Source organism: Schistocerca americana, chromosome 1 (assembly GCF_021461395.2).
Source record: "Schistocerca americana isolate TAMUIC-IGC-003095 chromosome 1, iqSchAmer2.1, whole genome shotgun sequence".
In the NCBI taxonomy this organism is placed as follows: Eukaryota; Metazoa; Arthropoda; class Insecta; order Orthoptera; family Acrididae; genus Schistocerca; species Schistocerca americana.
In genome coordinates, this window is record NC_060119.1 from 492,836,449 (window position 1) to 492,861,511 (window position 25,063).

Sequence of the window (25,063 nt, forward strand, 5' to 3'; positions counted from 1 at the left end):
GTGTAGTAAAATATGGAGGTAAATTAAAAAAAAACTGAAACATACATGTGAAAATGGTAACAAATGGGCAGCTGAGTGGAAAAACCGTCACCACAGCATAACTATAATAAGGGTACTTCATCTTTATTTAAGTAGAGATGTATTTTCGACAAATTCTGCCTTGCCACTTACTGTTGTTCCGCTTGTATCTGTTTAGCCAAGAGCAAATAATTTTCTTTGTATTCAGTGATCTCCAGCCATATAAACATGTAATGCATGTATAAACACCTGAGGATGGGCACAAGTCCGAAATTGGTCGTGTGACGAATAAACAGTCTTTTGTTGTGACGGAGACACTGACAAAACTAAACCCGCAGGTCATTTGGACAGTCGCTACTAGCCCGCAAAAGACACTTATGGAGCTTCTGAGGCCAGTCGTAAGAAACAATTGCACCCCGCTCCAGTAGAGACTGCAATGCGCGATTAGGCAACACTCATAGAATCATTTAAACAGTCCTCTTCGCACTCAGTACGTGAATGGAAACGACGAAATCGTAAATTGGAAGTACTCTCTGCCATGCACTTCATGTGCTGGAGGTGTAAATGAACTAGGAGGGATCATCTGGTTCAAGAATCCAGTCATGCAGTGGAACTAGTACAAAGTTGTGGTCCAGCATTTCTCGTTCTGCCTACGAAGTGAATGACACGGGGGACATCTTGCGTTAAGGCGCTGTTGTAGGTATAGTGGGTGAGCCAGGCTGGCCGCGTGCGCTGCTGCCGCCGCAGCTGGCTTCCCCGCCAGCGGCCAGACGAGTGAGTGACGCGCTGACGCGAGCTCCCAGGGGTGTCCAGAAACCGTCGCCACAAAAATAGCCGTGACGCTGTGCAGACGACTCGCCTCTCGCCGTCACTATTGTGCACTCTTTTCTGACTCTCACGTCTGCAGTGTCTTCCCTAGACGGCAGAATCCACTCTGGACGGTAATCGGTACACATGCAACATAATGCGCTACCTGTTAAACTGAAATGAAAAAATCATGGGATAGCGATGTACTCATATACACAAGGCGGTAGTATCGCGTACACAACGTATATAAAGGCAGTGAAAAGGTGGAGGTGCCATTTGTACTCAGATACTTCACATGAAAAGCTGTCCGACTCGATTAAGGCCGCACTACGGAAATTATCGGACTTTGAATGCGGATTTGCAGTAGGAACTAGACGCATGGGGCATTCCATTTAGGAAATCGTTAGAGAATTCAGTATTCCGAGATCTATAGTATCAAGAGCGTGCCAAGAATACCAAATTTCATGCATTACCTCTCACCAAGGACTGCGCAGTGACAGACGGCCTTCACTTAACGACCAAGAGCAATGGCGTTAGCTTAGAGTTGTCAGTGCTAACAGACAAGCAAATCTGCGTGAAATAATCGCAGAAATCAATGTGGACGTATGACGAATTTAGCCATTAGAACAGTAACGATAAATTTGGTGTTAATGGGCAGAGGAACGATGTGAATGTGTTTGCTAACAGCACAACATAACGACAGCGCCTGTCCTGGGCTAGTGACCTTATCGGTTGGACCACGTCAGATGAGCCTTGATTTTAGTTGGTTAGAGCTGATGGTAGGATTCAAGTGTGGCGCAGACCCGACGAAGTCATGGACCCAATTTGTCAACCAGGAACTATTTAAGATGGTGGTTCTCCATAATGGTGAGGGCTGTGCATACATGGGATGGACTGGTTTCTCTGGTCCAACTGAACCTATTACTGACTGCAAATGGTTATGTTCGGCTACTCGGAGACCATTTGCAACCATTCATGGACTTCATGTTCCCAAAAAGCGATGCACCATGTCACCTGGCCACAATTGTTCGTGATAGGGTTGAAGAAAATTTTTGACAGTTCGAGAAGTGTTTGGCCACCCAAATCGACCGACCTCAGTCCCGTCAAACATTTGTGGGACGTAATCGAGAGGTCAGTTCGTGCACAAAATCCTGCACCAGGAACAATTCCACTTTTATGGACTGCTGTAGAGGCAGCAGGGGATTTCCAGCGGCTTCTTGAGTCCATGCCACGCCGATTTTCTGCACTACACCGGGCAAAATGAAGTGCGACACGTTATTAGAAGCCCCGTGACCGTTTTCACATAAGAGCATATTCCAAAATGCCGCACATAAATACGGGTTTTCCTGTGATCATGCCTCGGATACTATTGGTGATTAAAGGGCAGGGCCAAGTGGTCTGGATAGCCCTTGGGCTAGGAACCATTTATATACTCAACGAGCGGATCGTCTTACTCTTAACTGTCCTACTGTATAAGTTCAAAGCTCCAGTATTACACGCTTCCTCCACCTCGAAGCAAATCGGTTGATCCTTTTTGCGTTAGGTGTTGATACGCTGCGTGTTAAGGGGCTTATGGAGATACCATTTAGTTCATGGGTGGTTCCTGAGAAAACCAGAACAATGTGGGGTGAGGGTAACATAACAGAACCGCGGATTCTAAGACTACTATTGGCAGCAAATGGCTGAAATGTTTAGGAAATATTCCTAAAATCTCTGTCTCGAACAACCTTGAAAAGTTTCTTGATATATTATCCGTTCCGAGATGCAGAGTTTTAAATTTACCCTACTTGTACATGTAAAATTCGGTGCGAGACGAAGACGTAGTTTAGGAACTACGGTATCACGGAGAAATTTGCTGTGAAGTGTCTCTGTTATCATAAAAGGGTTCTGGAAACCGCATGTTGTTATAATACTGAAGCACATGCAAAATTTTCATCCACATAAAATGTGCAGTTTTGTGTTATTTCAATTACACGTAGGTAAACTATCAAAATTTTACTGTCTCGTAAAGTTCTTGTCGTATGCCGGACATAGCCTGCTGTATTAAGGAAAACAAGGGACCAGCGGGAAAATGGTCCTATGGGAGCACAAAGAAGCGAATATGCTCCTGCTCAAAAGACTCTGACTGGAAAGTGGGGTACCAGCTGCCTCATTCTCCCTTCCTTAGCACCCGTAAAACTTTTTCCCAAAATTTTTGACATGCAACATAACGGCGCTTTTTTATCCTGAGAGAAGAGACAGTCGCAGTGGAAACGGGACGAAAAAGTAATAAATAATGGTAGATAGTATATAGTGACTACGGTGTAGACAGAGCAAAGAAGACAATGGCAGTGTGTGAGTGTGACAGAGGAACGCTATAGTAGTGGAACATAGTTGACAGTGACGAAAGTGTCTTAGGAAAAGAGTGAAGGAGACAGTGTCGGTGGCAGAGGTACAAAGATAAGCAAAGAGAAGGAGGAAGTGGGATGACAACGAGGAAGAGGGAGATAGTGACAGTCAGAAGAGACAGCAGCAGTAGGAAGGAATAAATGAGACTGCAGAAGTAAGTGATAGAAAGGAGACAGTGACAGCGAGAGGAAACAGTTGTAGTAGTACAGAACGAAGGCGACTGTGGCTGTGAGACAGGAGTGAGTAAACGAGAATGGGCAAGTGGGAGTGGATAGGTATGAGCGACTTACAGTGATGGACTAGTGGATGCAAGTGAGTTACAGTTAGCTGAGCTTGTGGGAGATGCATGTTAAAAAAACAGTGCGATTATGTTCGCAAAACAAAACATTTGATAAAATTGTTAAAGCTTCTGAGGAAGGTACAATGCGGCAGATAATACCCAACTTTTCACTCAGTTTTAATAAACAGGAGCACGTTCGCATTTTTTTGTGCTCCGATAGGTGCATGTTTCCGCTGGTGTTGCTATATCTGACGCAAAATTCCTTCGTTAGTTCCACCCTTTGTTGGAAACTGTTTTGTAGCTTTGCCCGTTCCAGGGGAGGTATCACCAGTGAAGGGTCCCCTGCAAAAACATACGATTTCATATCAGTGGAAAATAAAACGTCAGCCTGTCATTTTATGACTTTCTGAATTTTTATTAGAGATTTTTTTGTATATCGTCTGACAGCTCGCTTTCCAAAAATTTTAAATAATAATTTTCATTCATTCGAATTATTGTCGTAAAGAAAGCGCATGTCTTGTAGTGGAAATAAGATCTCGGACTGCAACGGAAGGCTCTGGCTTCGATTCCAAATCCGGCATTAAGGTTTAATCAAACAGGCTGTTTCAAGCAGCATTGCTTTTGTATTAAATTTATTGGTCTCGTTGGCGTGAACATAGTGAGGATTGTACTACGTTATGGATAATCCTCGCATTCTTCTACTAGTTTTGGGTGTATTTAAACTGGGGTTTAGTTTTCGAACTTGTTTTGATTTGCCTCACGATTTTTATGAATAGTTCCCGTGCCTACGAAGACTCAGTGATTTCCGACTTAGTGCTTCTTGAATACGAAGTTAGCATAACACAGTAACAGTGTTAATTCTGTAAGGTACGCCCTATAGCAAAGGTGTTCGCTGTAGTGTCGTTGTACTGAATCCCAGTGGGTGAATGTGTTTACCGAAAGATGGTGCGGTTGAATTGCCAGTTGCACAAGCGGAGTTAACGGCTTCGCAGCACTATCCTCATTTCTGGTGAGTTGTATCTGCAGTTCGTTGCGTGGTTTATTCCTCCCGAATAGCACAAAGAGCGGTTATCAAGTTTCTTCGCGCAGAATGGGAGTATGCTTTACAAATTTATGGCAAGATGAAAGAGGTGTGCGGAGGGGAGTATCTGACACGATGCACAATATTACGGATGGTATCAGCGTTATGAGGCGGGATATGTGGCCAAGATGGCCACCGACCTCATTCAAAAATTTCGATTGCAGGACCTGGAACATCGTTCATTACAGCCCCGATATCTCTCCATATCACTCGCATATCTTCAGCCGCCTAGAACAACCTCTTGAATGGTCAGAGGTTCACCTACTCTAGGAAAATGCCGGACTATATGAAAACTGGATTCGGCAGTAACCCAGAATTCCTACACTGAAGCCATTCACTCCCTTCGTATGCATTGGTCATTGGGATTGGGGTATCAGTATCAATGGCAATGATGTGTATTTATACTGCCCCACATATTGTTATCAAAATTTCTTTACATGTGATTGTGTTCTCTTTTTCATTTGGCCGCACCTTATACATTGTAGACTGATGCCTGATGACTTGCTTACGGGAAGCGTTTAACCATTTCCACCTTTCCCGTCTCCGTCCTCTTCTCCCTTCCCCTCCCCCTCCCCCTCCACAGTCTAATGACTGCAAACTTAAGTTAGTGTTGGGAAGATATCCAGTCACCCTTCCGAATAAACTGAACTGAGCAAAGGTTCTTCCGTGAAACAGTGTATCATTATAGGTGACTAGAATGACAACCTCCTTCGAAATGCAGATGATTGTGACAACTATGGCACAATCGTCTTGACAGCTGATTCATCAATTTACTAACCAGAATAATAAACAGAAGAATGGAAAAGTAAACGGAGGAACTTTTAATGATCATTGTGGCTTCAGGATAGCAGAAGGAAGGACAACACAAGACACTTTCTTAGGATTTGTCGACTAGAAAAAGTGTCTGATAATATAACGAGATGCAAGTTGTTTTAAATCCTTCGAAAAATGACCAGACATTACACAGAAAGACTTATGACGTTCAGTATGGATAACAATCAAGGGAGAACAATGGACAACAGGAAAAGAATTTTTCATAGTAAACAGGTAGTAAAGCAGAGATGCAGTCTTTCTCCTCCACTGTTCAATGTGTTCATTGAAGAATCAATTAACGAAATAAAAGAAAGATTCTGAAAAGTGATCAAAATTGAAGCTGAAAGAATATCTATGGTAGGATTCGTTAATGACATTGCTGTTCTCTGTGAATGTGAGGGATGGAATGTTACCGCTCGTGTTCGCTACTTGAGTGTACTTAACCAGGGTACCAGTTCCTTGAATATGATCCGTCTGTCGTATGTTCATAATTACCTTTACCGTTAAATCTTCTCTTTCTGCACTCTTGTAGCGCCTTGAAGTTGTGGCCTTGCTGTGCGGTGCCACTCGTATAGCAATATCGAACTATTTTGCCGCCTGGAGGAAAGCGCTGTGATACTGGAAGATTATGTTTGTTACTCACTAACTACGAAATCACGTAACCACTTCTTTTCAGAACCTTTCTGTATTTAACTATCCCCGTAACGTCTTCAAGATACCAAAAATTTACATTTAAGCTCTTAGTAACCAAACTCGTCGACTGAGAGATAGTTAGTGTCCCAAAGTGAAGAATTAAGTAAGTAATTAATTTAAAAATTCCATATAACTTTCTTTTGTTTCCGTATTCGGAATAACAGCCATTGTCGTCTCGACCTCTTCCTCTTTTGAGTCCATGGCGCCCACAAGTCGCGGCGTCGAAGCGTGAACTGCTCCTTCCCCATCAGTAAAACCTCGCCTCCCAGTCATGCCTTGTGGCTGTGCTGTGCTTACATTTGCGTTTCGTATCTGCGCATAAATAGAAAATGCGCGCGCAGTATGCGGTATTTCCACTACTACTGCTGCTACTGCTACTGCTATTACCATAAATTAAGGTTTCTGCAAGACCATCTGTCTTCGGCACAGCAGAAAGGAAGTAGGACATGTTGATACCTTGAATAGCAACATATACCACCACAGGGAGAATTACAGGACATTTTGAATGGGTTGAACAGTCTACTGACCTCATTATATGGAGTGAAGCAAAGAAAGGCGACAATATTAAGGATAACAAGAAATGAGACTAGCGACTAACTTTATCTCAAAATCGGGGACCACATAGTGGATGAAGTGAAGGAATTCAGCTACCTAGGAACAAAAACAGCGCCTGACAAACGAAACACGTAGGATGTAAGAAGCAAACTGGCACAGGCAAAGATAGCGTTCATCGCTAAAAGTAGTCCGCCAGTATCAAACATAGATCTTTACTTGAGATAAAAACGCTAACAGTGTGCGTTTGGAGAACATCACTATATGAACGGAATCATCGACTATAGGAAACCAGGAAACGAAAGGAATCGACATTTTCAGATGCTGTGTAGCAAATGGATGCTGTAAATTAAGTGGTTCAAATGGCTCTGAGCACTATGCGACTTAACTTCTGAGGTCATCAGTCGCCTAGAACTTAGAACTAATTAAACCTAACCAACCTGATGACATCACACACATCCATGCCCGAGGCAGGATTCGAACCTGCGACCGCAGCGGTCGCTCGGTTCCAGACTGTAGCGCCTAGAACCGCACGGCCACTCGGGCCGGCAAAATTAAGTGGGTTGGTACCGTAAGAAATGAGGACGTCATCTGCAGAACAGGCGTGAAAAGTAGGAAATGAAAATCAGGGAATGACTTCCAAGGTAGTAGAGGGATCTGTAGAGGGCAAAAATTGTGTGAGTGCGGGGGGGGGGGGGGGGGGCGGGGGGGGAGGAAGAAAGAGATTAAAATACACAGAACAAATAACCGAGGACGTTAGACATAGATGCTATTCTGAGATGAAGACGTTGGCACAAGGTTGGCAACCTTGCACGTATCAAAACGATCGGAAAAAGATTGATAAGTGAAATAAAAATCAAAATGGAGGGGGGAGGAAAAATGGAAAAATAAAGAGAGAATGAGATAAGGAATGATAACGATGAGAGGGGTAAGAGGAATGTAAGTTTGACATGTGAAAGGTGCTGTCACATCAGGTAGAGGGTGAGGAGTGGCTGTTCGTCGTCCATGAAATGTCATCCAGGAGGCGGTTCACAACTGTTTGACTATTGGTGACTCCTTCTCGCTGACCCGTTTCAGACATTCAGTTAATATGCTATTCAGTTAGTGCAGTTTTGCAGTTGGCGCCACATGGTGCTTGTACAGATGTGCTACAGAGCGAAAGAAACCTGAGTTTCTGGCCGCTCCCCTCCGTCTTGGCCACAGGCTTTTGTTTACTTGTCTGCGCTTGGTGCGGACCGCAGCTGCAGCGTTCTCTAAACAGCCGGTTCCTGGTGTTGCTTTCAGCGGATGTGCCGCAAACAAACAGCAGCCACCGTGCATATAGTTGTCCTCAGCTCTCAGTGTTGGAGAAACACCTGAGTCCGGTAGAAGCTTCGTTACCCCTGCTTAGATTACCCACTCTTTCACAACCTAATTACGCAAAGGTCCAGACCTTTTCTCTAAATCACAGTTTCGAATCGTCTCTACTGTCCAGAGTCGGAAACACACTTATACTTACTGTGACATTCACTTAGAGAAATTCTGTTCTCGTCTACAAATAGGCTACAACCTGATCACACGTTCTCAGATTGCAACAAGACGTCTGAGGCACTGGCAAACAGCTGAGTAACAGTAAAAGACTAACATACCGGTTACCTCGTGTAATGTATGTTATTCCCTGGTTCAAATGGCTCTGAGCACTATGGGACTCAACTGCTGAGGTCATTAGTCCCCTAGAACTTAGAACTAGTTAAACCTAACTAACCTAAGGACATCACAAACATCCTTGCCCGAGGCAGGATTCGAACCTGCGACCGTAGCGGTCTTGCGGTTCCAGACTGCAGCGCCTTTAACCGCACGGCCACTTCGGCCGGCTGTTATTCCCTCCAAAGATGCTACTGAGCGAGGAGACGCAGTCGCCACTCATCCGGAAGGAGCAGGCTTCGCTTTCTATTTTTTACCTAAATCGAGTTACATAAAAGACGGGATGGATTCTTTGAGGAAAAAAAAGAAACGTCAGTTTCCTCCCTCATCCTAGTCCAATACGAGCTTTTGCTCCACTGTAAACCCTAAACTGCCTTTTCTTTAAAGTTAAAATCTTCTGGGTTGTTAAGCCGCGTCATATTTCTATTAAAATGATCGACATTTCGGCCCCTCTGCTGGGATCTTCCTCAGGATCTTCTGGTGTCCACTACTCTAGCAGTAGTGTATTGCTTATTAATCACTCTATCTACAGCTGATTCTGTTGTCATGAAATAATTGCCGCAGAAAATATGTACATTTTGGATTACTGACATATGTGGAGCAAACAAGTGTGTGCGCCGAAAAAACAAGAAGTCGAGGAAACGTTCTTATCCAACTTTGGCTTCTCTAGTGTCGCCTTATTTACGTCGATGTTAACGTCCCTAGGTCTCGTATTTCTCTCAATAATGTGTACCCTCTGATGCAGATAATTACATGAAATTTGTTATACTTGATTTCTCATATAATTCCTTCATGTCATGTGTGGAGTGTTATAATTTTTCTTTCACTTCCTTTACAGATTAGTAAAAATTTTCGGGAATACTTACTCCGGTCTCTAACAGGAAGTACTTAAAAGCGTCTAATATATTTTCAGATTTCGCATAACGGTTTTTCTTGCGAGACTTTTTAACCTACATGTTCCTTTCTCCTCCCTCCCCTTTTGGAGACTGTACAAATTGTCAGGGATTTATGTCACAAGGACTTAGGGTGTACTGTCTTAGCACAGTGATGGCGATAGCGCAGTGAAACGTTGACACCGCAGTTGCATCAAGAGGGAAGAGCAGAAAGCCAGTCAGCTTATACGTGGGTTAAGTCAACCGATTACGTCGCTCCCGCTCACAGTAATGACACAGCGCGAAAACAGGAGAAAGCTTCACCTAGACATTTATTCGTTGTCATGTTCACCACAGCAAAGTAGAAGATCAATAGCGACGCAGTCCCTCATTAATATTACGATGATTATTTTTTAGTTTCTTAAGCTATCGCTTGAATACAGCAAAAGGAGACTTCAGCACTGATATGACTGTGAGTGTTCCAGAAGGCACCATATTCGCGGAGATGAGTTTCTCCCACTAAAGGAATATCCATTGGCTTCCAAAGACTTAACAGAGTTAATTTTGATGCCTAGTTTTTTCTTACAGCACTTAAGGTACGGAAAATCACCGAATAAATATAAATGAAAACCTAGTTCAGATATTGATATCCCGCATCTGTTCTCTCACACAGTGTTAAATTTTAGCACCATATCCATAATCGATATCGAGGTCTCTTAAGATTGCTTAGTACGTAATTAAGAGCAGTGGCAGGAAATTGCCATAGTTCTGTTGAAGAAACAACGGAGTCAATCAGTTCACGTTAAGGCTTACAACGCTGAAAAAGTAATCAGTATGACCGAAAGGGATTTCAAATCTTAGCCCCAAAATTCGAGATCAGTGCCGGAACTACTGCGCCTCCTTATCATTTAATACGCAGTAGCGAATAAGAAAACAAGAAAGGAAATACATGAAGGCACTAACGCACTGCCTGGCAAAAAGATGAAGCACCAGAAGACATGGACGTATGTCGATGTACCTTCGTACACATACACACCATTGGCGGCATATAAATGATACGCAACCAGAAAGGTAGAACGGCAACCAGACTGAACGCAATGTGTGTGAACAGCGTCAGATGTTGAGTGATCACTGTGAATGGCGCGGAGATGCCGCATACTTTTGTGACACAATATTTTGAGCATATGACACAGATTGAACATAGCCTGTCTGCGGGTCTCAATTTAGCCGACTGGTCGAAACCTGCAATATCCATATTTGACTGTGACAGTGGCCCGATGTTGGATGGCATGTTAACGTGAGAGAATCCATACTCGCCGTCAAGATTCCGGTCGACCACCGCAAGATAAGGTCACCCTATTGTGCACCAAGCACATTGTAATCGCTTCACATCTGCACCTGCCATCCGAGAAAAAGTAATAGACTATCTGCAACATTGTGGGACATCCCATAATATTGGTCACAGGATATCAGCAGCCTACTAGGGAACTACGATCCCGTGCGTAGGTTTCTGTCAACGCCACAGCACAAACGACTGTGTTTGGAGTGGTCTCGTGACTGGGAAGTGAGGACTCCTGATGAGCAGCGTTGCACTGTGTTCAGCAATGAATCATGGTTCTGCACCAGCCCGCATAACCGGCGGTGAATATGGTGGTGACTCGGTGAGTGGTCCCATTCTTCCGATGTTTTGAAGAGTCATAGGGGTGTTGCTCCTGGTGTCATTGAGTGGAGAGCCATCGAGTAGGACTTCACGTCAAGACTGGTAGTGATTGAGGGAGATCTGACGACATAATTGTACGCCACAGACGTTCTGCGTCCTCGTGTTTTACACGTCTGGTGACTTATCGTTGTGTCATTTTTCAGTAGAACAATGCTTGTTCACACACAGCACGTCTCTCCATTAACTGTCTGCGTGATGTTGAGGTACTTCCGTGGCCAGCAAGATTCCCTGAAGCGTCCTCGATAAAACGTTTGTGAGACCAACTCTGAGTCCGTTCCAGTGGCAATATCCAAGATATCGAGGACAAGTTACAATACTTGTCTCAGAAGAAGACACATTGGCCTTACGACATCCATCCCAACAGAACCAGAGGATGCTTCCAGGCTTGAGGGGCTGCAACATCATACTGGTAATTGGTCTCCTAATGCCAAGTTCTTTGCAAATTTAACTTGATTTTACTGTCACTGAAATAACATTACGTTCACCGTTTCCTCGCCCCTCCTCTGCCCCCACCCCTCCCCTGAGAATGCTTCACGTTTGTTATCATCAGTATTTTAGGATATAACGTGCCGTCGACGACGAGATTATCACAAACAGACCACGAGCTCACGTGTCTGTTTTAAAGGAACCATTCCGGCATTCCGCTAACCCTCTTAGGGAAACCACGAAAAATCTAAATGTGAACTGCACTGCGGACATTTGACCACCGATGTTTTCAAAAGTTTGTGCAGTGTAGTAAGGGAAGGTCTGAGAACGGAAGTAAGAATTTCTTCTTCATTGTGTGCTGTCACCACGTCATGCATGAGAAGGTATATGCATACTATTTCTGGTAGTTGCGTTACCCCGATCGAAACGAATTGTTCATAAATAAATCTTCCTTACGTAATTCCGAAACTGACTTTATTCCTGCCATATAAGCGACGTCAGCATAGTAACCACAGAGGCAGCTGACACAACAAATGGTTCAAATGGCTCTGAGCACTATGGTACTCAACTTCTGAGGTCATTAGTCCCCTAGAACTTAGAGCTAGTTAAACCTAACTAACCTAAGGACATCACACACATCCATGCCCGAGGCAGGATTCGAACCTGCGACCGTAGTGGTTTCGCGGTTCCAGACTGCAGCGCCTAGAACCGCACGGCCACTTCGGCCGGCTACTAACAACAGTAAACAACATAATTATGCGCGTTAGGCCAGTCAGTTGTGTCAAAGTTGTCGTGTCACAAATCGCAATGGAGCAGCATTTCTAAGTTAGGTTTTCAAGACGTTCTCCGCAGTGTTTTGACAATGAGAAAAGTGAAAGCAAAGTTTATTTCACACACGTTGACTCTCGAACTAAAGAATGAATATTTCCTGCCACGACTTGACTGAGACGCAAAAGGCAGAAAAGAATTTTCTGTAGAAAATCATTACAGGTGATGTGACTTGGTCTTATCAGTACGAATCACGTAACGACAAAGCGCAGAAACTCACATAAAAGGTCAATGCTCTGACGACACAATCGATGTTTAAGCCAAAGTGACGCGCGCGTTGAACATTCAATAAAGGCCTTTCTGGCAGTTTCACATGGTCTTAGGAACATTCGCAGTGTTGTACTGAAGTGGGGTATGGTGAAGGCGACTGTGTGGAACATCTGCTTTCTTCGACTGACGGGGTTCATCATACATAAACGGAATAGTCGAAAATTGCGAGAATTGCTGTCCGATATGAATATGTGTCACGTACGACGCCTGAGTGTTGCATCTAGCGGCGGCATGTGGCACGACAGATCACATCTGAAAAGTCTTTACAGGCAGGTGGGTGTGTAGTGAACAAGGCCGTACATCGTTAGCTGACTGCCTTTGAAAGTGGGTGGTAACTGACCCAAGAGAGATGAGCCAAAGCATGTCGAATACTACATAAGAATTTGAGTTTCCGAGGTGAACAGGGCGTCATGTCGCAAAGTCACAGGAGGAGATCGACCGTCTACTATCAAACCGGTCCTGATATGGGTGTGGCGCACCAGGAACCCATTTGTGGCTGTACTATGCGCAGACAAATGCATTGCATACGCATCAGCTGAGATGAGCGACTACGGTTATAGTGTTTTCATGTGACCTTCGGCCACTCAGGTTGTTTAGCTAACAAAAACAAGTCCAACACGCACCAGCAACCAACCAGTTTATTCCTAAAAATTGTATTGACAACGTCGCTTGTAATGTAGTAAAACTGTCAAGCCAAAATATTTTAGTGCCATAAAGTCGCAAGTTCAAAGCTGTCTTTTTAACGGGAACGATCGGAAGGTTCTGCTTTGGGCCTTGTGCCAGCCAACTGGCTGTGTGAGAGGTTTTCCTCACGTCCGTGTTTGCGATGCGTCCAAGTGAGCGGGGCACGCCGCTTCCAGCTGCTGAATAATGCGTGCGTGCGCTCCGCTGAAGCTGCAAGCGCAGTTTCACCTGCACGGCACGCAGCTACCTCCGGCTAGAGGAATCTGCAGACTCACTGCGACTTCGCGGGCAAAGGAGTGCTGAAATATTTGCAAGTAATGCTGGAACAGTGTTCCTGCAGTACTTCATTTCCGTTACTCTGACTCTACTTCGATTGCAAAGCTTTGCACGCACCTCTGTAGATAACACACAGCTGTAATCTCGGAATTCTGGAGGAAGGCACTGTTACAGTTATAAGAAAGAAAGTATCATTCGATCCAAGCAATCTACAAAAACATATTATTCGAGGCTATAGCATTTTTGGAAAGGAATAATAATAAAAAAATTGTAGTTTCCTGAAAACGAACAGTAATTTCGCTTGAGGTTCCCCGGACATTCAGTATATGTTTGACAAAATAACAGCGTTTTTTAAAGTATGAGCGACGACAGCTCTAAGAATGCATCCTTGCTAAACAAAACCGCAACTGTTGTTGAAAAATTCTTTATTAGTACAACCCCTTTTGCAACAGTAAAGCTGCATCTCCATTTACATCTGAATAGAAAAACTCTTTAAGTATGTTTTAACACAACTTGACTGTGAGTGATTGGGGCGTCAAGAAGTCTATACGTTTCGTTGTAAATGAGTGGATTGTGAGTATTCTGCTTACTGCGTACCCGATTCTCTTGAGGGCTATTGTCAATTTCGTGTATTTATTATCTAAACACCATTGAAGTTACATATTGACGTCACTGGATCTCTTTCCCAAAAAATTATAAATTTTTCTCCAATCTCTGTTTTTTTCGACTAAGATGTACATGATGATGCAACTTCGGTTTTGCGAAAACTTTTTTTTTTTCTGTACCCCGCAAGCCACCTGACGGTGTGTGGTGGAGGGTACTTTAGGTACCTCTACCGGTTCTCCCTTCTATTCCAGTCTTGTATTGTTCGCGGAAAGAAATATTGTCGGTATGCCTCTGTGTAGGCTCTAATCTCTCTGATTTTATCCTGATGGTCTCTTCGCGAGATATACGTGGGAGGGAGCAATATACTACTTGACTCCTTGGTAAAGGTATGTTCTCGAAACTTCAACAAAAGCCCGTACCGCGCTACTAAGCGTCTCCCTTGCAGAGTCTTCCACTAGAGTTTATCTATCATCTCCGTAACGCTTTCGCGATTCAATTACTAAATGATCCTGTAACGATGGTCATTCCATTTTAAATCACTCCTGATGCCTACTCCCAGACAATTTACGGAATTAACTGCTTCCAGTTGCTGACCTGCTATATTATAGCTAAATGATAAGGGATCTTTCTTTCTGTATATTCGCAGCACATTACACTTGTCTACATTGAGATTCAATTGGCATTCCCTGCACCATACGTCAGTTCGTTGCAGATACTCCTGCATTTCAGTACAGTTTTCCATCGTTACAACCTCTCGATCCGCAAAAAGGCTCAGTGAACTTCCGATTTTATCCTCAAGGTATATTTTGAATAGCAACGGTCCTACGACACTCCCCTGTGGCACATCCGAAATTACTCTTACTTCGGAAGACTTCTCTCCATTGAGAATGACATACTGCGTTCTGTTATCTAGGAACTCTTCAATCCAATCACACAATTGGTCTTATAGTCCATGTGCTCTTACTTTGTCCATTAAACGACTGTGTGGAACTGTATCAAACGCTTTGCGGAAGTCAAGAAACACGGCATCTACTTGGGAACACCTGTCTATGGCCCTCTGAGTCTCGTGGACGAACAGCGCGAGCTGGGTTTCACACGATAGTCTTTTTCGAAACCCATGCTGATTCCTACAGAGTAGATTTCTAGTCTTCAGAAAAGTCATTATAACGGAACGCAATACGTGTTCCAAAATTCTACAACTGATGGACGTTAGAGATATAGGTCTATAGTTCTGCACATTTGTTCGACTTTCCTTCTTGAAAACGGGGATGACCTGTGCCCTTTTCCAATCCTTTGGAACACTACCCTCTTCTAGAGACCTACGGTACACCGCTGCAAGAAGGGGGGCTGTACTAAGAAAGAATTATTCAACAGCTGCTGCGATTTTTTTAACAACAAAAATTTGATGAATAATTCCACTAACTACGACAGATTTCGCGGCTTCATTACTGCATGTTGTTTATAATTCTGTAAGCTATTGTTTCGTTTTCCAGGAAAATGAGTGACTATTGGGTAAGCTTTGTCGAAGTAAGGAATGATCCTGTGTTTTGGAAGAGTTGTGTGGTACCGTTTACTCTTTCAAGCAGGAAGCCTTGTACATGGATACATTGAATTTAACCTTCCTGCCTACGGTTATCGGCGCACAGAGCCCCGCTGTCGCCCACGGTAGCTGACCTGCCGTCTGTCTGCGTGTTGTCATAGAGATACTCTGTATGAAAATGTTTACCAGAGAGAAAGTAGTTGTAGCTACTGCAAATGTTATCATTAAAGAGAAACGCAGTATACGGTAAAGAAAAAATTGATCATTCCCAATAACTAGTTTTCGATTACGTTTAGTAGCTTTCCATAGCCTTCAAGAGACACTCCGAGCATATGTTGAGAAATTGAATGTCATTCGCGTCGTTTGACGAACATGTAGCTAGTCTGAACGCGGTGCTCAAATAACTCCATTAAAATGTATCATTCATACAGAGTTAGCATAAAATCTGTCCTGATATAAAAATTTATTTCTAAGGAATTATGTTTGGTACGGCTCTTTGATCTGTTGCAAATGCCGGTTGAACTCGTAAAGCTTTTTGTGGATCTACTTCCTCATGTGCTGCATTTGTTGCCCGTAGAAGGTGTAGGTGCTACTCAATTCCTACCCATATCTTTACCAAAATCTCTGCCGTGAACATCTCTACAGCTTCTCATACTCCTCCCGAAAGAGTTTCCACATCAGAAATGGTGAAAGGAACTTTATGTCCTTAATGTAACCCTATAAAAAAGACAAGAAGGATTATGTAAGGTGAAAGTGGTAGCCATGTTGTTGAACCATTTCTGCTGATTCGTACATCAGGAGTAGTTTCATCCAAGAACTGGCGAACATATAGCCCCCAGTGCGGTGGTGCACCGTCTTGCTGAAGCACTTCCCTTAATTGAAATTCATGTAACAGAGATAACGGAGCGTATGTAGAAGTGTATCACTAAAACCTTCCTAATTTAAGTTATCAGTTCGCAAAATACTGCGTAGACATGTGGTAGTGCATCCAAAAAAATCTTTGAGCTAAGCTGCCATTTGCAACCAAACTAACAACTGTATCTAACACAGCACCTTAGAAATATATTTTTGTAATCTGCGAAAGAGTTTGTGCTCACCTTGTACATGTCCGTTCGCTGAATTCTGTGCTACGGATTAATTAATTTCTTTCACAAATACTTAACTACCATTTTCTTCACCTCGGGTGCTACAGTGTCAAAATCCATTTTATATAATGTGCTTACTCCATTCCAAACTTAAGCATTTTTGTTTTGCCTATTGAGGTATGAAACATTCCCGTAGTTCTGGCTCCATTTGCACTTGCTAGTGAAACTCTTTAACATCGCAGATAGTGAGTTTGCTCCATCATCAGACATGCACAGAAAAATTTCACTCTATAATATACTAATGATAATTGTATGGCAGAAATAACCGAGTTACTGACTTGACAATGTGCTCCGGAACTGCGCCTGGACAGCAAAGCAAAGACTCACACGAAAGGCGCAAGCGGCCTAGCGCCTACATTTGAAAGAACGCAAAAGGTTCAACGTAAAGCGAATCGCTTCAGCTTTCTCCATCTGGGTGCAGGGCTTCCCGTGCGAAAGAACGCTAATGGATTCACTGTCGTGGGAATGTGTCCTGTACGAGGCTAAATGTTTGCTGCGATAAACGTATAACTCAGGGCCCAATAATTCTAGTCTGTTAGAACCCAATCAAATGCCGATATTGCTTCTCTTGATATTTGTAACATTTTTAGCTCTCGCAGCTGCGATTGCATTGATGTCATCCAAAGCATGTTACGAGTAATCCCTATTAGTTATCCCGGCGATTAGGCTGTTGCATAGTGCGCACCTTGTTGGCAGCAGTGTGATTGTGTTTGCGTGAGCCTGCGAACAGTCCAGACCGATTACTTATTAGGAGAGTTATTTACCACTCATTGAACATGAAAAATGTTCTTGTAACGTATGGAGATATTCTTTCGTGTGGGTTATGTATCGTTGATCATTGTGTGCACATTACTTTGTGAGCACAGTCTTGTTATTTTAACCAACGTCGTGAATAAAATGAGAGGCGTTCCTCGTGAAATTTCAACTGCGTCACTTAATCATCTGCCTAAGCCCGAATACCATTGCGACGTGTAGCCGCAATCCATTTCAGAATGAAGCAACTGGTCGAAAGCGACGGCTCGCCTACCACAGTGCTGAGACGAACTACTTGACGTGAAGAGCCCGGTTAGCACAACATACAGAACGCTGTCATCTTTCCCGAAGTGTTAAGACCCAACGGCGATCACCACGTGTTCTGTGGTTTCAGTGCAATTGTCGCCAGTATCTTGGACACGCCGGTGCCATCTGTAGACAGAAGTTGTATAAGCATTAATTCCTCGTATGGTTTCGTGCATATCGGCAACTTTCTGTTCGTTTGGTGTCTTTTCAGAGACTACGCCTGCTGTTAACACTGACCTTCCTAGAAGAGAGCAAAAATGAGCGCCCTATACCGTATACACGCTTTGAACTTGCAAGCAAGTTCTGTCGCGTCATCTCCGAACTCGCGGTCTCCGTGTGCCCGTAGACTCGATTCGTGAATCATCGCCGCAGTCCATTCGTCAAGTGAGTCTGTTATCGGATATACAAGTGGACTCGACTCGCTCAGAAAGGAGAGCAAGTGCCCGAGTTCGCAGTTATAATGCCGGCCGGTGTGGCCGAGCGGTTCAAGGTGCTTCAGTCTGGAAAAGCGCGACCGCAACGGTCGCAGTTTCGGATCCTGCCTCAGGCATGGATGTGTGTGATGCCCTTAGGTTAGTTAGTTCTAAGTTCTAGGGGACTGATGACCTCCAATTTTAAGTCCCATAGTGCTCAGAGCCATTTGAACCATTGTTTTGCAGTTATAACCGCGGAATAGCGACGTTCACGCTACATAACCAACCGTTTTGAAAACAATTCCCGAAATTAAACTGCAGATAACTAACTATTCGTTTCTCACAATCGTGTTTTCGTATTTATAGCTATTCTTTATAGCTATTGTCAAGCACAAGCTGAAATGTCACAAAAAGTCTGACCTACATAAATGACTGAAGCAATTATACCAATATAACAGCTGATCGGTTAGCAGTGAGTATTGTTCTGTTTATGAATACATTGATACATAATTTGCACATGCTCTTGGGGCAGTGTAATGTTGTATTTTATAATATTAGAGACCAAGATCGCTTGGTTTGAAACAATTTATTTCATTACCAGTTTCGATAGTAACTAGCCAACTTCCTCAGATTTTCAGACCTCCCACAAATGCAATAAGAAAGCTGTCTCATCGACATTCTGAGAACATGTGCCAGTTGTAATATTATAGCTCCACACTGGTTTGTCAGGTTTGTAAAGCTTGCTAAATGAAAAGTCCGTACCACTAGTAAAGAGGACGGGAGCAAGAACAGGCACATCAGTAAATGTCATGTGTCGATTATGGTAAATGGAGCATGTTCTCAGTATGTCGACGAGGGTGATGTTTTACTATATTTCTGGGCGATCTGGGAATCTGAGATGACAGCTAGTTGCTGTCGAAACTATTATAAAATAAACTATTTCAAATCAAGCGATCTTGGCTTGCAACATTATAAATTACATATATTTACATACATAAAACTTTTTGGAAGACTGCTGTAAATTAATTATAATATTTAATATCTCTTCAGAGAATGTTTAAATGTTGACATAAACACACTTCTGAGGCGTTACTGAGTCTGTAACGACAGTGTCAGAAAACGTGGCATGGGGATGAGGTGCAGTCTTTAATGGTGATCAGTTATTAAAATAAGTTACAGAAATGAATAACAAGCTACACAACTCGCTGTTATCCCATAAACGCAAGTTACCATGACCAAATGGATGTAGAAAAAGCTCAATTCTTTGCTTGCAGGGATATATCAGTGAAGTTTTCGTTCGACGCAACACATGTGTTTTCTCATAGCGGAGGTGGAATATACTAGAATACAAAAGTTTTGCTTTCATTGGACGAAATTTCTATGTTTTTCGTCTGAAGGGTGGACTACAGGGTGAAACGTATTCCAGATCATTCCTCCTCTAATGGGACACATTCGCAGTTGTGTGCTCTGCATCAGTTAATTTTCGTCTTACACCGTTCACAGCCTCACAAAACACAGCCTCAGTAACGGCCATCTGATCTCTACAATCGGTCATTTTCCTTTATCAGTGCTAGTTTACAGCAGCAAGACAGTGTACCCCTCTTCCGCATTAAAAAAACTTCACGACTAGCCTTACACTCCTGCATACATCAGTAAGAGGGAATGGGACTATAAGTATGAAACGACCGCAGCGCCTCAGGGCTCAAACTCCCAAAACTACATCGGGAACGAAGGAAGCGCCGGCCGCGGTGGCCGAGCGGTTATAGGCGCTTCAGTCCGTAACCGCGCAACTGCTACGGTCGCAGGTTCGAATCCTGCCTCGGGCATGGATGTGTGTGATGTCCTTAGGTTAGTTAGGTTTAAGTAGTTCTAAGTTCTAGGGGACTGATGACCTCAGATGTTAAGTCCCATAGTGCTCAGATCCATTTGAATTCGAACGAAGAAAGCCCGTTATCAGGCCCACCAGTAAGACAGGCCGTGACGTGTACGTCGCAGCACGCAACACTGCAGGTTTACGAGTGCCAGCAGCCGTCTCCGGCAGGAAGCGAATATCTGTTTCAGAGTTTAATAATTCTTAACTGCGTTTTTAAAAACATATGAGTTCTCGATAGCTCATGACAAATTCAAGATCTTTTATGAGTACCTTTCCAATTAAATATTAATCTATCGGGGAAACTGCACGGAGGCGAGCGTTCACGAAGTGTGGCGGACAAGCCGACTAGTGTGACGTCACAAGTTCGTTACAGGGCCCGCATACCTCGTTCGCTCCCGCCCGTTAGCAATGATTTAACACTGGCGCCTTGATTTCTGAAGTATGCAGCCAGCAAATTAGACTCGTACCCACTCCGTTTCCGATCTATACTTCCTAGTCAAACAATAAAGTGAGTTGCTCCGGCTGTGTGTATCTCAACTCTGCCCTACCTTCAGCTTTTATATCTGGAATCTGTCTGCATAACTCCGTACTTTGGTTTCATTCGAGTCAGTGTTCTGAGTGCTACGATTTTCACAATCGTTTGTGAGTCTCTTGGCCCCTGTCAGGCTCTAGTCACCGAAATAATGGGTCTCCCCTTATGGCCAGGCTACCCGCTACTACTTCGTCTACCTGTTTTTCAGCTCCGCGCAACAGGAAGGCGAGTCACACGTCTGCAGCGCCGGTAATTTGAAAGCGGCTGGCGTCGTCGTCGCGCTTACCCAGCAGGTGGCGGTCGGCAGCGCTTAATCCGGGTCCGAAATTTAAGCGGCGCCCTTCCACGCCCCCACCGCCGCCCCCGGCCTCGGGCAACGCCCCCCGCCGGACGGCCGATAGTGCCGACGCCGAAGGAAAATCGTGGACTCGGGGCGGGGGGCGGCGCTGCAATTAAGGACGGACGGCGTGGCGGCGGGGGCGGCAGGGTGCCACGCCTCATTACAGGCTGCCGCCGGCCGAGTTGACCCTCATTACGGCGCCGGGGACGGCGGGGGCGACAGAGCGACAGGGTGGTGCGTGCGGCCGCCCGCTGCTTATTACCCGAGCGGCCGGCTCCCTGTCATTATCACACTTTGCCGCCCCAGACAAGACTCTGCAAGCGGGTCCTTAACCGACGGCATCAAGCTACGCGACACTAACACTTCGTCCCTACTGAACGTGCCCACTCTGAAGCTGAACCATGTTGCAATAACGGATACTGTGCTACGCTAACGGTAGTATCCCTGTGCAAATGTTTTGCGACCACCGCGTTTCGTAAAGGGGTCTATAACCGGGAGCAGTGATTCAGTATTTTGTTGGAACAGGGTATTGGAGTTTTACAGCCGTTCTCTTTATTTGAAGGAATATACTACTTAGAACTTTGGTAGAAATTGGAAGTTCGGCACATAACACAAACTTCTGGCTGGCTGCGGTTACAGAAAGAATGAACATTCTCAAATACTACAAATTCGTAAACGAAACCCCGCAAATTCGACTTACAGCTATGAGAAATGCAGCCAGAGTCAAATATCAAACATAGTCCACGTTCGCAGAGAAGGTCACGAACAAGAGCGCAGCCTCCACATATGTTGCAAATGGAACACTTTGTTTGTATTGCCTGGACTGAACGAATGTTCAAATGTGTGTGAAATCTAATGGGACATAACTGCTAAGGTCATCAGTCCTTAAGCTTACACACTACTTAACCTAAATTATCCCAAGGACAAACACACACACCCATGCCCCAGGGAGGACTCGAACCTCAGCCGGGACTGAACGAATGTTTCTCTACCAGAGACCGATGGGGCTGCAGCACAGGAAGGCAGCCCATGGATATATACTGCGCGATACAATCAAAGGGCCGCTTTTTCGAAACCCCACAGTTGTCTCCCGTCCCGACGCAGAAGTTTGAAATTTGCCTCAAAGCTGCCTACTGTCTTCATCTGTAGTAGTGAAAAAGCATGGTGCTCTGTGACGGCACACTAGGGCTCGGCGCCGCTCCAGACGGCAAGGTGTCGAGATATGCGGAAAAAAAGCCACAGCTCAGAAATTCATGAGAGCTGTAGGCTGGGTTAATGATGTCATATTGACACCAAATTTCACCCGAATTCTGCCCAGCGCCACTGTGGGTGTGTCACACGATGGGAATGTCTTCACATCGTCTCTTATCCCCAATCCACCCCTTCTTTTGACGCCTCTGCGATGGAGGTCAGAACTGCAATGGCTAGGGTTGAAATCGCATGGTTTTCCTACAGGCACTGAGACACTTCGCTGCTCGGTATCAACACGAAAGAGGCTTAGGGGTGGTATTAAGGGCATCATTGAAACCATCCGTTTCCTTTGGTCGTCGATTATCCTTCCCTTGGGAAGTTGATTCCCACACATTTCGCGGTCGAAAACGACATTCTCAGTGAAGTTACTGACAGGAAGACGTTCTTGACAACCACACCGTGGTTCAGGTCGAAAAAAATCGATTTTTGGTTTTCATTATATTTCGATACATTAAGGTTTTATTGAAGTACTCTGAAAGTGATATTGCTGAAAAAATTTTTTTTGATCATTTCAAGAGCATTTTCTACCACGTGTGTTTATGTGCCACGCCCACTTTTCTGTCACCCACTGTCAATTCTAAGCCATATGGAGATGCTATTATTAGCAAAATAGAATATGTAGTCCATGTTCAAAAATGTTTGGGAACAAGTCTGAGAAAACTAACTGTTGATATGAGAGGAAAGAAATTAGAAGATGGAAAATTGTTGACCAGCTAGGGTCGGTTAACTAAAACTGAAATAGAAAACTTGCAGATATACTATGGGCAGGCAATTAAGAGAAATAAAGAAAATCCGGAGGCAATGAAGAGAGATGTTTGGGCCATATTCTTCCATAAGTCCTCTACTGATGATAAGCGCCGGCCGCAGTGACCGTGCGGTTAAAGGCGCTGCAGTCTGGAACCGCAAGACCGCTACGGTCGCAGGTTCGAATCCTGCTTCGGGCGTGGATGTTTGTGATGTCCTTAGGTTAGTTAGGTTTAACTAGTTCTAAGTTCTAGGGGACTAATGACCTCAGCAGTTGAATCCCATAGTGCTCAGAGCCATTTGAACCATTTGATGATAAGCCATGTCATGGATTGTGTCCATCAGGAGAAAATTCGTGGAGCAAATACAATATGGTTCAGGCAACTGGAGAAACTTATTCTCACCAGCATTCTCTTCCTGCTGCTGTTATTACAGAAATTATGCCTATTTTCAGAGACTTGGCTCATCCTGACCTTCTAAGGAATTGTCTGCATGGGCAGACACAGAACCCAAATTAATGTTTCAACAGCATAATTTGGAACCGCCTTCCTAAAACTGTATTTGTAGGCATGCATACAACGAAACTAGGAGTTCATGATGCTGTTACTACATTCAATTGGGGTAATATTGGAAAGTGTTAGGTACTGAAAAAGCTGGGAATTAATCCTGGTGAAAATATGATCACTGGGCTGCAAAATTTCGATAAAATGAGGATAGCCTATGCAGACAGGTCTACGTCTAATATAGCCAAGAAAGCAAGACAAATATCCAGGAAGGTCAAAACGAAGCTGGAAGACCTGCTAGAGGCCAAAGAAGGGCCATCATATGTAGCAGGACAGTTTTAATTATCTGTAAGTAACAAATTTCAGAAGTTTTTTCTTTAAAGTCAATTTCCTGCAAACTAAGATCTTCAGTACGTATGCCCCATTATATCACAACTATCATAGATAAATGAATGAAATTTTCAGAGACTCTGCATAACATAAAAAGCCACCTCTGCTACTACATTCGTTAATATTCCCCCATTAGGAAGTTCACAAGAAAATATTTTCTACAGAAAAAACTTAATATTTTTTGTTGATAAATTTAAAAAATATTTCCTAAAAACTGTAAAATGATTAAAGTAGATTTTAGTACAGTTGACTCCATTAGCATCATGTAACATACAGTAAAAATATAAAGGTCCTGCATCAAATAGTTTTTTCAGAAATGGGACAAATACTTGCCTAAATTAACATGGGTTAAATAGGCCGGGTGTGGTCCCCTTAATGCTGTTGACACACCCCAGACGCTTCAGCCCTTCTCTAAGGACATCGTGGGGCTGCAATCCTATCGCACCCTTTTGGGGTGTAGCGCGACCGCAATTTTGCTCTGGCGTACAGGGTGAAACCACTAGGAACCGTTCAAAACCCTTCGACGAAATTTGAACGTGATCCGAAGCAGCAAAGCGTGCCTATCCTTTTTCAACCATCCTATTTCACGCCCTCCAGTGGGGTAATTGTGGGGAGGGGGGGGGGGGTGAGGAGAATTGGAGGGGGAGGGGGCTGAGTTGTGACATTGATACATGCATTAATAAAACTGCAAAGTGTCTCTCTAAAGAAACCCCGTTCGCCAACATCCTCGGTGCCATCCGTCGATGTTTGTTGAGCATTTTAAAAATGCACCTGTACAGAAAGAGCCAGTCATTGATTCCTATGCGCCAAGGAGGCAAAGTGCCATTTCAGCACTCCTGAGTTGAGTGGCGCTGGATCCCCGAGTTAGAGACAGCTGGGCGCGTGCGAAACATGGGTTTTGGAAAATGAGATCCTTTAATTGTGTTGCGCAATGAAAGTTCCATCTATTCACAATTTTTCGGTCTTCAGGTGTTGATTTCTGGTACCTCGACGAATGTGGCAGTTACGCCGCCACAACGTAAGGCGGCGCATTGTCCTTACAGCGCCGTCCTTGCCCGTGGCAACGCATACCGAGTTCTGCGACAGGTACTGTGAACGCCTAATGTGACTGAGTTCGTAGGAGGCCCGACTGAAGAGTCTGTTTCGAGAACGTTCCACGTGATGAAGGAATGTGATAGTGCTACTTCTTCCTCATGATCAGCCTCCAAACAGCAGTATTTATACACACTGTGACCAACCAGTCATCATCGGACACCTGGGGTATGTCACGACGCCA